Raw genomic sequence first — 11,857 nt, 5'->3', positions numbered from 1 at the left:
TGTGGATTTACCGTTGTGGATTATATGACTTTTTCCAATGGATTACAGACTCTGTTTCCAAGGGGTTAAAGCATTGCTACAATGGAATTATCGAGACGATATGGAATTATAATCAACACAATGGAATACCAAGAACATTGTGGAATTACCTTGACTTTGTTTCCTTGCTGGATTACTTCTGACTTTGGTCTTCCTTGCTGGATTACTTCTGACTTTGGTCTTCCTTGCTGGATTACATCAAGCTCAAGGACATTTGAAGGTCTAAGTTCACGGTTGGAATTCATCCCCATGGACAGGTGATGATTTCCAAAGGGGGGACTGTAGTGAACCTGGTCTGAACCTGATCTGACCCTGATGACCTCAAATCTATCAGATGGACAGGGACTGTTATTTCATTGATCTGAATACAGTCTGAGCCATCTGATGACTTTCTTTCTTGAATTAATCAAGCAGAAAAGACAATTCTCTATGATCATCACTGTTTTACAAAATGTTTGATAATCAAAATTGTGTTAGTTCACCCAATATTACAGGTTGAAAAGAACTACTCATTTTTATTTTACATAAACAGTAAGTAATGATTTTTATTCCTCATTCAAAGAAGAAATCAGGTTAATATGCATTTCTTGATTTTCTGTCTGAAATGAGCCAAGCAATGTAAGTGTGTTAAAGGTCGGTTTTCGGTCAACTAAAATGTTTACCGAGAAAGATGTCATGTTTAAACTTTTTCAGAAGATTACCAAGTGTGAGACTCCACGAAGTCTGAAGTCCTACAATAATCTTTCTGTTCGTTACTAAACAATCCTTGACTTTTAATAACATCTTACATCATAAACCACACCTCTATTCCTGGTCCATCGACCAATCAAAAGCTCTCAAATGAACCGGAAGTCGACCCATTTAAAATGTGGCAACTTCCCAGTTCATGTTAGAATTCAGGAGAATTCCAGAGAATTCCAGAGCCTGAGGAGATGAAGAACTACAGAGTTGCTGGAGTTGAAAGATTCTGTTAGAGTCTGAGAAGTTCTGAAGAATGAAAGGAGTTCAGAGTTCTTGGGTGCAAACGCGTTCAGGATGATCCAGAGACGTTTTGGGATTATAACTTCTGTTTGAACAAACCACACACGACTATCTAAGGATTTCAGCTGCTCTCAACGGAGACGCTGAAAAAGTCTGGAGGATTCTCTATCGAGCTGATCTACGTCAACCAGGTAACAGTCTCCTCTTCGACTAAAGTGTACCGGAGGCAAGCTGAGATCTGATGAAGCGTGCACGTTCTGGACAAACAGATTAATTCCCTCACATATCTCTCTGTAAGATAAATCTCCATTTCATCTTAAACTCTTCTCTCTCTTCTAAAATCAGTACAGATATCTTAGGAATATCTGAAGCAAAGTCCTCGATCACCGCCGAGTGATTCGAAGTTCATTTTCTGTGAAACTTGTCTGTTATTATTTTCATATTTTGCCAAATTAATGTAAATGTTTGATGTTAAATTTTGATTCTGAAAATAAATGACCGCATTCATTTTGATGGGTCAAAGATAAATAACGTCTCTCGTTACATTTCTGTTAAATTCAATGCACGATATTACACAGTCAGAAAGATGAGGAACTCGTGAATATTGTATGCATATATATCTCATATATTGTCATACTACAATAGTCAAACAGTTCTTGGAGCAATTCAGAGAGAGAGCTATGGGTTTCAATCATTCTTTGCAAATAGAATTGGAGAGATCCAGAGCAACACAAGAATCTCAGATTGGTGGTGGGTTCCTGGGGATCAAAACATTGCTGACATCATTACCCGAGGAGCCAGCCCTCGAGATCTTGATGTGGATTCTAAGTGGCAACAAGGCCCAGCATTTCTAAAAGCTCCAGTTGAGAAGTGGCCAATTAAATCATCGAAACAGCTTTCCTTCAATGCAAGAAAAAGCATCACCAAGTTGCAAAAGAAGGCATTTGTCGCTGTAACTACAAAGACTGGCATAAAGGAATCAGAGCTGAAACAAGAATTACCCCACAGTCAGACAGAGATCTTGGCAAAGAAGCAGCAGCCATCAATATCCATACAGAACCTGATAGACTTTAGCCGCTTTAGCAGTTTAACACGACTGGTCAGAACAATTATCTGGGTTTGGAGAGCAACAAAGTGATTCATCAGGAAGAATCAAGCTGTAGGGAAACCAAAGTGGGAGGCAGTCTGCTCAACAGGAATAATCTCAGTGAGAGAACGAGAAGATGCTCTCAGGGACATTTTCCTTGCTGCTCAGATGGGTGCTAACTTTCCCAATACAACCACAGACAGGTTGGTGGTCTATCAAGACAAAGAGTCTGGATTATTAGTCTGTGGCGGCAGGATACAGATTTTTAGAGAAGACAGAGTTGCAGTTCCCATCATACCCTATGATGCCTGGGTGTCAACACTGTTGGGCCGAGAAGCTCACAATGCTGCACATGATGGAATTGCTGGAACCCTACTGAGGATGAGGAAAAAAAGCCTGGGTTGTAAAAGGGTGGAGGATAGCCCAAAAGATTGTTGACAGCTGTATGGTCTGTAGGAAAGCCCGAGCTCTGAAGTGTCAGCAGTTAATGGGTGATTTGCCACCTGAGAGGACTGAGCCTGCTCCCCCTTTTAAGTTCACTTCAGTCGATCTCTTCGGGCCTTATCATGTCAGAAATGACGTCAAGAATAGGGTGACGATTAAGGTCTGGGGAGTTGTCTTTTGCTGTATGGCCAGTAGAGCTATTCACACCGAATTGGCAAGCTCGCTTTCCACTGAAAGCTTCCTGATGGCTTATCAGAGATTTACTGCGATCCGAGGTCATCCACAGAAGATTTGGTCTGATCCAGGCACCAATTTTATTGGAGCAAAACCAGTTTTGGAGGAGCTGTATAAATACCTGAGCACCCAAAATGTATCAGGTTTGGAAGAAACTGCAGCAAAGAATGGAACCGAGTGGGCGTGGAAAATCCTTCCCGCAGATTTGCCTCACAGGAATGGAGCTGCTGAAGCCGCTGTTGGCATTGTGAAAAGAGCCTTCCAAAATCTTGGTCAAGAATCTGCATTAACTTTCAGTGAATTTCACACAATTCTTTATAAAGCTGCCAATCTTGCAAATGAACGCCCAATCGATGCCAGAATATAGAGTCGAGAGGGTTGCATTCAGTACATCACACCTAACAGTCTTTTGCTTGGACGAGCATCTCAGAGTAGTGATGTGAAAATGTTTGATTTTTCAAGTTATTCTTTCAAACGACTGAATGCTATGCAAAATTAAGTTACTAAGTTCTGGAAAAGTTGGAGGCAACTGGCTGGTCCCAACCTTTTTGTGAGGAGCAAGTGGCACACTTCCCAGAGAAATGTTGCTGTTGGGGACATCATCTGGTTGTGTGACCAAAATGCGCTTAAAGGACAGTTTATGCTCGGAAAAGTTGTAAGTGCTAATCCCGACAAGAAGGGTGTTGTGAGGGACGTAAATGTCCAAGTTGTCCCAAGTCATTGCATTCCGATAACAAAACATGTCAAGCAAAGATCGGCTCATCCTCTAAAGAAGGATCAGATCAAGACCACCATTCTTCACAGGGATGTGAGGAGGCTCGTCGTCTTAATACCTGTAGAGGAACAAATGGAAAGTTAAACCACAGAGGAACAAACTCCAGATGTACCAGAGATGACAGAGGAACTGCGATCTTCCCAGCTGTTCAGGAAAGATCGAGTGGGAGGTGTGAAGTCAAAGCAGGAGAATGGAAAGAAAAAAAAAAAAACTTGCGCTCCACACGGACCTAAAAGAAGGACGGACAAGGCAGAAGAGAACATCAACACAATCAACGCACAACAGGAGTGTGGGTGTGGAGATACCTCTTCGGTCGGTCGGAGATTCTGATTGACCTGTGTGGAGGAGTGTAGTGAACTAGGCCTGAGGTCAAATCCTGACCTTAAGGGCCTTATGGGACAGAAACTGTCATTTCATTGATTTGAATCCAGAAATACAGGTTGACCCATCCTGAGACTTTCTTTCTTGAATTAATCAAGTGAAAGAACACTACTTTCGATTATCATTACTATTTTACAAATGTTTGATAATCAAATTGTGTTAGTTCAAACAATGTTTAAATGTTGAAGTGAACTACTCATTTTTAAATCAACTGTGAAACAGTAATAACGATTTTTAATCCTCATTCAAAGTGGAAATCAAGTTGGAATATGTTACAGAGTAATGATTCAATTTCTTGATCGTCTGTTTGAAATGAGCAAGTTGTGTAAGTTGGTCAAAGTTCAAGTTTCGGTCAACTGCAAGTTTACTGAAAAGAAATGTCATGTTTAACTTTTACAGCAAGATACTAGAGAATTGACTCCACGAAGTCTGAGTTCTTCATAATATCTTCTGTCTGTTCTTAAACAATCTTAATCTTTTTCCTTGACTTTTCATAACACCTTACATCACAAAACACACCTCTGTTTTGGTCCATCGACCAATCAGAAACTCCCAAGTGAACCAGAAATAGAGTTCTTTAAATGTCGGTACTTCCTAGTTCAACCCAGTTGGAGTCGGGTGGAGAGTTTGCAGCTCCAGTCGTTTGGGAGAACAGAAGTCCAGCATAATCCAGAGCTCTTCCGAGTCTTGTGGGAATTATGACATCTTCCACCTCTGAGTGGAACTTCTGAAGGACTCCACTCATGTGAAGTCCACTCGTGAGGTGAACTGTTGTTGATGAAATCCCGCCACCACTCCAGACGGTTCTCTGCCATCCTACGGAGACGCTGGATCGGTAGCTTAACTGGAGCTCCGCTTCCACTGATTCATCGTCAGAGAGGTAATGAGTCGAGTTCACTACCGAGCGTACCGAGGAAAGCTGGGTCGAATGGAGGGTGCCGTTCTGTTCAACACTTTTCACTCACACACACACCATCTCCCTCCCTCTAAACTTCAATCTTTAAACTCTCCTATCTGCTAGCAAATTAATCCAGATATTTCCAGAAATGTCTGTTGTGAAGTTTTTCAACCATCGCCGTATGGTTAATGTCTGTTGTACTGCTGGAAGTGAGAAAACAATCGCCGTATTGTTTACTCCTTGTAAAACTTGCTAAATTAGCCATGTTGTTATTTTTTCAATTTGCCAATTAATGTAAATGTATGATGTTAAAATTTTGATTCTGAAAATAAATGACCACGTTCATTTTGATGGGTCAAAGATAATTAACGTCTCACGTTACATTTTTAATTATTCAATGCACGATATTATACAGTCCAGAAAAATGAAAGAATCCGTTTAATTTATGAATATATATCAGCATATGTTCATTCTACAGGAGGATAAGTTGTAGATGGGCGAAGAGGCAGCCGGTAAGAACGAACTAATGTTTAAAGAACAGACTGCCAGGGTGCCTCCCTTTTTTCCCGGCCGAGCCTCCAGCGTTGCTGGCTCGTTAACAAAGAACACCTGAACTGAAACGCTTGATTGTGAAAGTTAGTTCATTGATGATTTAACTGATCTTTGTGTTGTTGATATGGATTGGTGTGCTTGCAATTAATTTAGCAGTTGATTAAGAGAACTTGAACTATTTATATTTAGAAAATAAATATTTATTGTAAATATTGAAAAACAGAAGTCCGTATATTTAAATAATGTGAAGAAATGTAACAATTAATTTGAAGGGTAGGTTAAAGTTAAGGGAATTAAGTTTGTTACTTGTTCAGTTACTTTAAGTTACTTTGTGGGTTTAATTCACAGGGGTTGCTTAGCATTAATTATATAGTTTATTATTTCCTGTAGTTTGAGTGAAATTAATTTATGTAAACTCACATACAGAATAGTAATTGTTTATTTTTCTTCTTTTGGGTTTATTTAAAGGTTTTTACCTGCACTGGACGAAATGCACGTTTGTTTGACAAATAAATGGAAGACAAAAATGAAAAAATCTGCCTGGTCCTTCGAGTAAAATCCCTGTTCATGGCAATCTACATACTTTATCCATCCCTTTCAAGTGGGGAAGCTACACAGAAAAGAAGAGAACTTGACACTGTGGGAGGTCAGAACATGTAATGAGTGCCCCATGATGAGATGTGAGGTTTTTTGAATGAGTTTTGCGAGGCCTGCGGCGTGCTGTGTACATTGTGGGTGTCTTTTTTCTATGTTGTCAAGCATCCGCTTACATACATTAAAATGTGTCTACCTCCCTCTTTTTTCTGAAACAGGATGCCATTCATGATGCCTCCTGTTTCAGAAACATCAAGGAAGAATGGAGTTGCGTAGTCAGGAAGTGCCAAGTCTGATGCCTGAGATAACGACTGTTTGATTTCAATGAAGGCTTTTTCACCATCAGGGGTCCAATCTAAGTGTGCTGTCAAGTTTCTCATACCTTTTTCTTTTACTAGGGTGCGAAGTTGTTGTGTTAACCCTGTATAATTTGGAATGTAATTTCTGCTGTATCCTGTCAGGCCCAGGAAGGATAACATGCCTTTCACTGTGTTTGGTTTTGGGTGATGTAGGATGTTTGAGCGATGTGCATGAGAGATGCCTGCTCCTTTTTGAGAAATCACTCATCCTAAAAACAACACCTGTGTCCGCGCGACCTGGAGATTTCTTTGCTGACTTTGAACCCTCTTTCGGCCAATCACCGCAGGACCGTTTCAGTCGCCTTCAGCGAGTCCTACGCCGTTGGGCTTGCGAGCAAAAGGTCATCCACGTACTGTACTAGGACTGTCTCTGGTGGTAAATCTAAGTTTTGTAGAGCGTTTTTTAGAACCTGATTGAAAATACCTGGTGACAGAGCAAACCCTTGTGGGAGTCTCGTATAACGCCACTGCTCTCCTCTGTAGGTGAATGAGAAAATGTGTCTGCATTCTTCCCCCAGAGGGAGGCAAAAAAAATGCATTTGCGAGGTCAATGCAAGTAAACCATGAGTGTTCTGGGAAGAGATTAGTGAGGGCTACATAAGGGTTTGGTACCCGTATAGTTTGGGTGGCAAGAATCTTATTTATGGCTCTCAGGTCGTGAGCCATGCGAAATTTACCTACTTTTTCTACAGGTAAAATACAGTGTTCCAGCTTGAGGCTGATGGTTCAAGTTCCCCTTTTTCTATCAACCCTTCTATTGTTTCTGAGATCCCCTCCTCTGCTGCAGGCTTGTGGGTATATTTTGACAACCATATTGGGTTGGTGGGCTGGACCTCAAAGGTTATGGGACTACATGTAGTTAGTCCCACATCAGTAGGTCCTGCCGACCACAAGTATGGAGGCAGTTTGTCAAGTAAAGTCTGGGTACACGGGTGGTCTGTTTTTTCTCGACCATGTTGTCTAGATAAGAGTTCATGATTTAGTGTGACCTTATTGGCTGTCTGAGACTCAATTGTAAAACAGCTGCAGCTGGATGAGTACCACACATTTTTTAGCTGTGTAGGTGCCCAGTCATCGACCTCTACAGCCCTCTTGACCATGGGCCCTAAATCTTTTGCTTGGTGTTTTGGGTGGAGTGCTAAAGAAACGTGAGGAACAGCTTCTGGGCTCATCATGTACCACGACTCTTGTTCAGCATTTAGTTTGACTACCGTGGCCACCACTTCATTACCCAGGTAAATTTTACCAGATTGAATAACCCATGTTTTACCCTCTAATTGCTCTTGAAAATGTTCCTGGTACACCTCGTCCCCCTTTCTATCATAAAACAGGGTCGCATGCAATGGTTCTGGGGTGGGCAAATAGGGTTCCAAGGAAGTGATCCAGGGTTTCCACCTCAGGTAGGCAGAGAGCACGCCTGCCCCTCCCGGGTCTTCAGGTTGTAGCAGGCCCCAGTAGATGTCTGCGTGTTCTGGATGCACTGGCTGAATCATACACTGTGAATGGGAGGCTGATGTGAGTCCACAGTTCATCTCAGTCCCACTTTGTGTGGATAGTTTACATTTTGACGGCTGTTTGTTAATTGTTGTTAATTTATTTTCCATACACACCCACACACACATACACATGAGACAAGTCCAGTTCACCACTTTATGACACAATGTTTATGATACAATGTTCATTCCCCATGAGTCCTTGACTCTTTTTTATAAATCTCTATTTTCAACTCAAATCAAACTTTGAGGGCCCAAATCCTCAAGTGTTTGCAACCCAGCTACGGGATCGCCATCCTGTTATCTTGTTCCTCGTCAGGAAACAAGTGGAGCGCTACTTCTGGGCTTATTTCCTTATCCTTAGCTGCTAAATTTACTGTCTTCTTTCTTCCAATTTAGCAGACAGCTCCTTCTGACATCCTGTTAAGAACGAGTGCCGATTCTTTCTTCCCGGATTGGTTTATATCGGAGGAAAAGACCAGGCTTCCTTCAGGTTTAACACTATTTATTTTCACAAACAGATGGATGCACAGAATACAAGCAGATCTGGAGAAGCGGACCCAGTATGACAGAAGCCGGTTCTGAAAAACAAAGGAAAATGTAAGGATGGTACCATTTACTGGCTCTGTTTGTGTCTGTGTTTCCCTTGTGTGTTCTCTTCAGTTTAATTGGTGTCACCCTTGTCTCGTCACAGCTGTTTGCAATCACGTCTCGTTTTGTCCTTGTATAAAAGCTGTCTGTTCTGTCTTGTTCTTCGTCGCGTCGTATTCGTTTGGGTCTTCTGTGTTCTCCTGAGTCTCCTGAGTTTCCTGAGCTTCCTGAGTCCCGTTTTGAGTATCCTTCCTGAGTCCCGTTTTGAGTATCCCTCCTGAGTCTACTAGTTTAAGTAAGTGTGCTGCCACGTCAGCTTATTGTTTTGTTACTTTTTGTTCATCATTAAAGTTTTTGGTTTTGTAATCTGCCGAGTTGAGTCCTGTCTGCGCTACTGGGTTCGTTCTTGTCCATCAAATCCTGACAGAAAAAGTGTCTCCTTATAACACCTGGGGGCCTCCCCCCGGGAAATATTTTGACCTTCTGCACAGGAAGACCACATTTCACCTCCTCAGGCAGGCAAAGGCGCTTCTATGACTCAATGTACAATGTTATCTCTTGGTGCCTCCAAATGGTGAGAGTTTTCTCAGAGGCCCTCCAACATTCTTAAAGTTATCATTCAAATGAGGCTAAACCTCACTTCCTGCTGGTGCAATTAACAGAGTTCCTAGTTCACAGCTGCATACACTAAAACATATTATCTTGACTAAACTAACCCGTAATAATCAATTAATAGTTTTAAACCTTCACAATATCCCACAATTCCCTCTGTTTGATCTCCCAAAAGGAGATCAAATGTTGTACATTGTGTAGGTTTAAATCTCAGTTTAATCACACATAACATGGTAAGATTAATAGTCATCCTCAGGTGCCACTCATATTTAACACAGTAAAGCTAATGCTAAACATCAATTTATAGATCACTTGTATCAAATTAAGGTTAATACCTGTGGTTTATTTGACACATCTATTATAAAAGATTAATATTTGTGGTCTAAACCCTTAGGATGTTGTGTGGATGTCGTGAAAAAAATCCCTCCAGGGCTGACGGTGTGATTCTCACGGGAGGAAAAACACGACATCGTCTCACGCCCTTATGATGACGACCTGTAAAAGGACCACTCAACATCCCTTACAAATTTACCAAACCCTCAACACCCCCAGTTTCCCAAAACAAAAAACATCACACATTAACACAGACAATACTGCACATCCCCATTTACCAAAAAGTCCAGTCAGCCAACCAACCAGGGGTTGTCTTCACTTGGGTGTTGGTGCATTGTTTTAGACTAAGCAGTCAGGCCCGAGTAACGGACAGCCTTATTTCCCAAACCTAGCACACATGCCCCCTTTTGTAATCATAAGGGAAGTGGGTGCTAGTTGTTCATCCAATCTTTCTACCGCAATTCGAGTCAAATTAATCAGTTGCAACACATTATAATGGATGTAATGAATTCTTAAATCCGACAGTCACCCAATCAGTCAGCTATTCATCTGGAACTCCAGTCGCATCAATATAAGTAGGACTGTTTGCATGCAGGTTACATTTTTGAATTTATGTTACGGCGTGCTAAAATGTGCCCACATCTCTCACCTGGGTGTGCTGTTCAGTCCATGTGACAGATTGTGTTCAAACAGTCTTTTAGGAGCAAGGAGCACTACTGAGCTGGTGAGTGGCTGAGTGGAGTTTGCATTGTCCTAAAACGCACCATACTGTTCACACAAAAAATCACAATTGTCAAAAACAAGCAATAATCCCCAATATTCCCATATAGTTTGGGTATAACCATCATTGTTGCCTGTAAACAGTCGCTTTCTATTAAACAGTTTTTAAGAAAAAAAAACAATCTTATTTTGCTAAACAGTTCTATGAACAACAACCTTAATCAGAGATACAGTCTTTGGTTTATTTAACAGTTTTTATTATGTGGAATCTTCCTTCTTCAGGTCAACAGCTATTTGAGCTTTTGACCACTTTTACGCGCAGTCTTCTTTTCTTGAGGTTTTGTCTTCGCAAAGTCTTCTTCCACTCTTCTCGTCCTGGCCCAGGTCTTATCACCTTGCCTCAGTTTTCCGGCTGAGGGAGGTTACCTGCCCCCTGGTCTGAGGACCTTCCTCCTCAACCAGATAGGTCGCACGATGGCTAGACCTTTGAGCCATACTCCGCCTCGTGTCAGAGGTCTGCCTTCCCGATGGGGAGGTTCAACTGAGCCCCCCTTTTGCTGGTCTGGGTGTCCTTCCCCTCTGCCTGCTGATCTGGGCGTCCGTCCCCTCCGTCAGCCTCCACATCAGCAGATCCTGAAGTGAGCATCCTGGCTCTGCTGCTGCTGCACACTGGTTCCAGTGAAACCACGTGTCTCCTTTTCCTTCGAGCCTCACTGCATGTGAAGTTCTCTCGGTCACCTTGTAGGGGCCTGTCCACCTCGGCTCTGAAACGTAATTCTAAGGTCTGAAGCAGGCTCTGAAACAAATATGCTCAGTATAATTTGCAGGTTTATTGTACAGGTAAGTGGAAATCACAAACTCAAACGATGTCTGCCCCTTTCTCTTGAACAGCCGCCCCATTAACAGCGCGCACCACACTTTTCTTCAGAAACTGGTCACACCCCTTGGTGTCGTCATCTCCGCTCATTTGACAGCCTACTCTTACCATGTGACCAGCCTCTCAGCCAATAATACTTCCATCATTGTTGTAAACAACCAAGTGTCAGGATTGTTGCAGAGTGCAGGCGTGTAACTAAAACTCCTTCCTACCGGAAACAAAAACCTGGAAACAAAGGTTCTGCATTGGTTTAATATGCATTTATATTGCAGACCGTAGGTATGCACGACTTTCAGTAACATAACAAAATATAATACTGATAGAAATATATTTTAATTCCCCTTTTGACATGATAAATATCATATCAACAAAAAATCCTATATATGATATCTGTAAGAAAACTATGTGTCATTGTAATTATAACTACGGTGTACACATTGGAAAACTCTAACATTTCCACCCCTTATTCTTCCTAATTCTAATGTAACCCACCAGATTTTAAAACCCTCAGTGTATAAAAATAACTACAATCACTGATTACTAACACAAAATCAGTAGCTAACTCACTACCATATACTGTAATTATCAAAGCTTGTATTCTTAAAGAATATAATAAAAAAGTAATAAAAAACCAAATTGAGAGCAACCGTTTGTCCCTTCTATAAATCTCACGCCTCTAGTGTGTGGAATATATATTTCTGGCATGTTTTATCCTTAGCGAACAACATGAACTAGGGACACTGCAGAAACGTAGTGAAGTCAGGCATCTTCATCCTCGTCCTTGTGAGAGTAGCACTTGCTGCAGCTTCCAAGATGGCCGCCAATCACCCCCAGCTGACAGCCATCTCCCTGATGAGCTCCTGCCCCTATTTAAGCCTGCAGACAAG

Source organism: Nematolebias whitei, chromosome 14 (genome assembly GCF_014905685.2).
Source record: "Nematolebias whitei isolate Nwh7 chromosome 14, NemWhi1, whole genome shotgun sequence".
NCBI lineage: Eukaryota > Metazoa > Chordata > Actinopteri > Cyprinodontiformes > Rivulidae > Nematolebias > Nematolebias whitei.
Note: the sequence above shows the minus strand (reverse complement) of the source record.